This window comes from Aedes aegypti, unplaced genomic scaffold (genome assembly GCF_002204515.2).
Source record: "Aedes aegypti strain LVP_AGWG unplaced genomic scaffold, AaegL5.0 Primary Assembly AGWG_AaegL5_hic_scaff_1485_PBJ_arrow, whole genome shotgun sequence".
Taxonomy (NCBI): Eukaryota; Metazoa; Arthropoda; class Insecta; order Diptera; family Culicidae; genus Aedes; species Aedes aegypti.
In genome coordinates, this window is record NW_018734928.1 from 81,373 (window position 1) to 87,407 (window position 6,035).

General features: G+C 42.4%; 1 long non-coding RNA gene and 1 pseudogene across 1 annotated transcript; both read right to left on the minus strand.

Annotated features, from left to right (window-relative positions):
- Positions 1 to 2,378: 2,378 nt before the first annotated feature.
- Positions 2,379 to 2,951, minus strand: LOC110680486. Its single transcript, XR_002502894.1, has 2 exons — positions 2,814 to 2,951; positions 2,379 to 2,753 (listed from the first exon to the last, which is right to left on the minus strand). It is a non-coding gene; the product is annotated as an uncharacterized LOC110680486 (long non-coding RNA).
- A 17-nt stretch (positions 2,952 to 2,968) lies between these two features.
- LOC110680485 lies at positions 2,969 to 4,712 on the minus strand (annotated as a pseudogene).
- Between the last annotated feature and the right edge of the window lie 1,323 nt (positions 4,713 to 6,035).

Consider the following 6,035-nt stretch of genomic DNA (forward strand, 5'->3'; position numbering starts at 1 on the left):
AGCAGACAAAAATGGATGGAAAACGTGGTGTGGAGCGAAAACAGTTCATGTCTCAGTTACTACAATGCAGTATCACAAAAAAGGGCATTTTACCTTTGTTTCCAGCTCTAACACTGCTATTTTTTGCTGTAATATGTGACACATTGTTAACTTTCGCCAAATCATGTAATACAGATGCATTGAGTTGAAAATCTCTTTATTTTGCGCACTGATCCGTAATATGTCACAATTTGATCCATAACCTGAAAATTGATCCGTAATATGGTTTTCAGAAACCAATACAATTTTTTTTATGCAATTCTATGTAAATATTACACTCAAAACAGTTTACTAACCGAAGTTCCAATTTGAAACGATTCAGTTCATGCTTTTAAATTATAATTTTTCGTTTTCCATGTCATTTTATTGAATTTTATAGGTTGGACTCCACACTATTTGATCCATAACTGTGGGATTATGGTACGAAGGTTTTCCATAGTGAAAATAAGTGCCTGGTGAAGTAAGTCCCACAGCGGGGCGGGAAGAAACTTGTATGATAAAGTGGTGTAACTGGTGTTGATCGTTGAGCATTTCTCTCAAATCGTGTTCGTCCATGCGATTGCGGTGAAAAAGTGCAAAGTGGATAATTGAACTGAAGTTATTCAACGAAATACAGTAGTTTTATTGTCTTTTTGGTGAACATGTAAGTGTTCGGTTTGTCAGTTGATAGTGTTAAGGTGATTTTGTATTTTGTTTGTACGTTAAATTGACAGGAAGTATTTGTAGTAGTTGTCTATGTTTTTCCCAGTAGCACTAGGCATACAACTAGGGCAAATGTATGTCAGTTAACCATAACCATGCAGGCTACCACCCACCGAGCTCCCAAAACCCACCACCAGATGTCTGGTAGCATAACGTTCGGGCGGCCATGAGGGGGGCGAAATAGGGGCCATCATTGAAAACCCGAATGGAAAAGGGTAATGACCGACGACCTAGGTCAAGAACCTCTACGGTTGAAAATTTAATTACTGGACGTTCACTTGCCCGGATACTGCTGAAGAAGCTAGTCGCAAAACCCAAATTTGATATTGGAAAAGTAAAGTTAAGAGAGAGCCAACAAAGAGTTGTGTGAGGAAGAAGTGAGTGGAAAGTGGACACCAGGACCCCGCCGTTTTTTTGGTATAGAAACCACTGTATTTCTATCACCGCCCTACGACGTCCTAGAGGCCTATTCCGGGTACTTTCCGGCATCGGTATTAGCCGAAGACCGATCCGTCACCAAATCGGTAGCCTAGGACGCGTAGGAGGGTCCCAGCAGGCCGCAGCCGAAGTCCCCCAAGCCAACCCGAGAAGAGCGTGGCCAGACGTGGTCGAAGCAGGAGAGCGCCGAAGGCCGATACCAGGCCGAGAGGAAGGAGTGGACAGGTGGTAGCAGTGAGAAGTAGGGGCCCCGAAGTGAAAGGTCAGATTAGTACATAAGAAAGTGGGAAAGAAGTGGATAGCGAGGAGTAGGTTGAAGCCCAAATAAAACTGCGTTTGTGAAGGAAATAAAGTAGGAGTTTTGACCAGTGAAGTGCTGTGGGTTTTCCTAATTCTAGTGCGAAGATTCCCTGTCCGCGGTAAATTACGGTAAGCGTGCCGACCCTGAGGCAGTTGAGTCGGGGAGTCTCTAAGACGCTCCCGATTGGCTAACCGAAATTTACAAACAAGTGTACAAACCATGACAGCCTTCACAAAAATACACTTGGAAAATGAATCTATGTTGCATGTAAGTTGGAATATCCGTGGAAGTGGAACATTTTAAGTTTGATAAGACGAATAATAGCGCTTACGACGAAGTAGAATGAAACCCTATAATAGCCCTGTGAAAGCGGTTAGTTAGAAGTATTTGAACGTCACATGCCATCGCGGTGCGCAGCGAACAAGATGGGTCGATCAAGTGGCGCAAGATTGGCGAAGATGAAAATTAAAACTTAAGTTAAAAAAATGACACTGACACGTTAAGGCTTCCAGTGGACGATTTACCCTTTGAAGGAAGCACCACACTAGACAACGGACTAGTTATGCAACGCCCAGTGGCACTGTCGAAATACATTTCTATCGAAAAGTTGTCCGGACATAAGCGGGAATGGAACCCACACCGCTTGACTCGAAGCGGCTCGACACGAAGCCCACAAGTTGCTTATCAACAGCTTTGACGGTTAATAATATCTTGGAAATCTTCTTACTTCAATGTGCTAAACTAAAACGTGATTAAAATTTGTTATGAAAAGATATTCCACACCATAATTATTTCATTCAATGTTTCACACAAATTCAGTATTCTGTAAATCTATAAAGTTAAGAGAGAGGAATAAAACACAAAAATAACTTTATTTCTTTCATCTTTTGTCGTGCAACCTCAAACCATCAAACAGAACTTAGGCCATGGAATTAACCACCGCTGAAACGTAACCGAGTGTACTAGATTTGATTCATTAGCTATATTTGTTACTTCCTACCTTTCTATAATCGTTGCAGGCTTTGCAATGGAAAAAGATAAACAATTTACAGTACTGTCGAACTCAAACTTGGGCAGGTTAACCAATTAGGGGAAGTTACTATCAGAATAGCAAACGTCGTCGCATCATCAGTAAACTAGTACACACGGTCAGCGCCAACAGCGGTATACTGAACGAACTTACCAAGGACACACCATGTGAACCGTTGATCTCTAGCGACATACCTTCGTTAACGACATGAATCTTCCAACCCAGGTTCCGGTGGGTGTAGCACTGAAAAAAGTGATAATCATGAAACTCTTCTAGTTGAAACAAGGACTAAGCGATGCGTACTTGATAGTATACCATATCCGGAGCATCATATGGCACGGTCCAATTTAGATATCCAGGTTGTGCATCAGGATTATCGCACTCTAGTTTCAAAGTGGTCATAAACTCCTCGAAGGTTTCAATTTGCTCCGATTTGTCCACGGTTTTTGTGTTTCCACTCACAGTACCGACCAAACTGTTGATGATAGATAGTTGTCAATTGCCATTTCATAACGGATCTAACGATAACACCAATTTTGAATCAACCATTTACCTGCAGTTGGATATGGAAAGCGATCCTTATCATAGGCTACACCCGCGAATACCGTTTCTCTCTCTTGCTGCGTCGCAGTATTCTGACCGAATCCACCTTCTGGTGAATCAGTTATATAGAATGGATGATATCTGTGGAATAAATTGGATTAGTTGACGAAAACACTGTAATTATCATCATTATTGTACTCACTTGGCTGGTTGAGTTTGATCATCACCTCCTTCAACGATAATGTATAAGTTTTGCCTCGTTCTACGTACACCTCTGGAATGAGCATATCGTTCAGGTACCACGCAATTCCCCATGAAGGGTGACCCGTCATAGGAGTGTAACCCCGTTTTCCACCAGTTGGACCGATTTTGGCGTTGATAACAGATTCCCGGCTGATGATTCGTTTAGCCCATATCTTTGGTCCTTTAGGGTCAATTACACTGTCCAAAGCATCCGTACACGTGTGATCATTCGTGGAGGAGAAGTTGATCTGGATGTCCTGCACTGTCACATCTCTGAAGTTATGGGCATTCACTTCGCTTAGAGAATTCAATGGACCAATGGCCGCTACCACCGAAATTTGTCGATCTGTTGGATATGGTTGATCACTGGCCGCTTCGTTGGTGTGAAGAAGACGACGATACTTTATTTGGTTACTCCTTGACGCCGGTCTCCAGAAACTAAGAGATGAAATAATTAGAAATTTCCATCTGCAGTTCTTCAGCGACTATTAAACTTACTTAGCTCAGCATCATTTCTTCCACCTATCCGCTCATCCGGACAGGCCCCATGTTTGCCGTCACACTGGGACAACGCTGACAAGTAGTAATCTTCCGCACGGAACTTCCGTTGCTTGCGATCATAGAACACCACCACCACGTCAGAACCGACCATCTGAGGTTGTCCATTTCGGCCAGATATGCCAAAGGCCATATACTGATCTTCCTCGATTCTACCAATCAACTCAATTTCAACGTATTCTCCGACAACCTGCACATCACGTTCAATCTGCCTAGGAGCAGTTCTTTACAGTTCACAGATGGCTTCGAGGTTGGCGTTGGATGCCCGAACGATATCACCGTTGGCACGGTTGATGATGTCGTCTGTAAACGGAATCAAGTTTTAGTTCCAAATAGTACATATTACATAGACAGCGATAGCTTACCGGTTTATACACCAAGGCGGCTGTAAGTTTGTTAGAATTGAGTTTACTACTGTTAAGCACTACAAGCACCCTCCACCAAAAGCGTCACCCCGAGAGCCCAACTTACCGCTATTTTCGTCTGGCCAAGTGCTGGCGGAATGTCCAGGTCCTTTGGAATGTAGACATGGCCCAAAGTTGTGCCGATATTCGACGCACCACACAGCCAGCCAATCGATGTCGTACACGGTAAGATTACCGGCAGTTGGATCTCGATATCTTCACCCTGATAGCCTCGCAGGGGTTCCAGCGAGCCAATTTCATTAGGAACTTTGATACCCATGATGTTCGGTTCGGAGCCATTGCCTACCCAAAAGTACGCGTCAGGTCCAGCACCATCGTAGTGAAGGTTCGGGATGTAGAATGTTTTTCGCATCCAGGATGGCTGATGTTGCTCGGAGCGGAGTCCGTGTGCGAGGCGTTTGAACTCGGGCAGAACACGTGGCTTCGGTACGGTCTAGGCCTGGTGGGATGGAATACATTCGCCAAAATCGACCTGCAAACGAAGATTGATAAGAAAATCTTAATTCAATGCTTCTAAACCTGTGTGTCGGAATTCAATTCTAGCACGATTTTTTTATATTTTTTAGTATGAAAAAACCACTACTTTATCCGTTTTGTTGCTGAATTGTTAACAACGGACAATTTTTGTCAGGTTTTTTTGCTTTCTTTTCTTTCTTCTTTCTGGCGTTTACGTCCCCACTGGGACGAGCCTGCTTCTCAGATTAGTGTTCTTATGAGCACTTCCACAGTTATTAACTGAGAGCTTTCTTGCCGTTGACCATTTTTGCATGGTATATCGCGTGGCAGGTACGAAGATACTTTATGCCCTGGGAATCGAGAAAATTTCCAACCCGAAAAGATCCTCGACCGGTGAGATTCGAACCCACGACCCTCAGCTTGGTTTTTTGCTTGTATTCATGATTTTGAGGCCTTCCATAGCGAGTGGTTAAGAGTCTGCGGCTACAAAGCAAAGCCCTGCTGAAGGTGTCTGGGTTCAAGTCCCGGTCGGTCCAGCATCTTTTCGTAATGGAAATTTCCTTGAACTCCCTGGGCATAGAATATCACCGTACCTGCCACACGATATACGAATGCGAAAATGGCAACTTTGGCAAAGAAAGCTCTTATTAAATAACTGTGGAATCAGTGCGCATCGTACCTTCGTGCTGTGCGTACACGAATTCTCTCTGCTCTTGGAAGTTTTCTTAAAAACTTTCTAAAGCAATAAAACAATACTTTTCAGTGCTACAAAACAGTGCTTTTCAGTGCTAAGATTAAAAACGGTACTTTTCAGTGCTGCTAAAACAATACTTTTCAATGCTATTTTCTACTAGGGTAAGTGTACCAGTTATGGACATGATAGTTCCCTATTTCGCCATATGCGATAATTTGATTGTTTTCTATTTTTTAATCATTCTGTGTGTTTCAGTAGTTTGATGTCAAATATATCCTGATTTTAAATCATTCAGAAGTATACAAAATGAGAAAACTTTCGAGAATTCACGTATGGCTAAATTTGTGAATTTCATCAAGTTGCTATGTTGGGTACATGAATTTTATAAATCAGTACAGTATGGCCCATAAAAAATGCGAAAATTGTTTGAACATGAATATAGAATCCACAAGCGTTTTTCATTGTTTTTGCTAGCGAATGTAATTTCTGATTATTGTAGTATATTCTGACATAACTTCGCTTTCCAGGACAATTTTTGTCATATTTTTCTTACTGTCATAAATAATGTAATAAAGCAAAGAAGCTCAAAGGTTTTGTCCGCCCTCA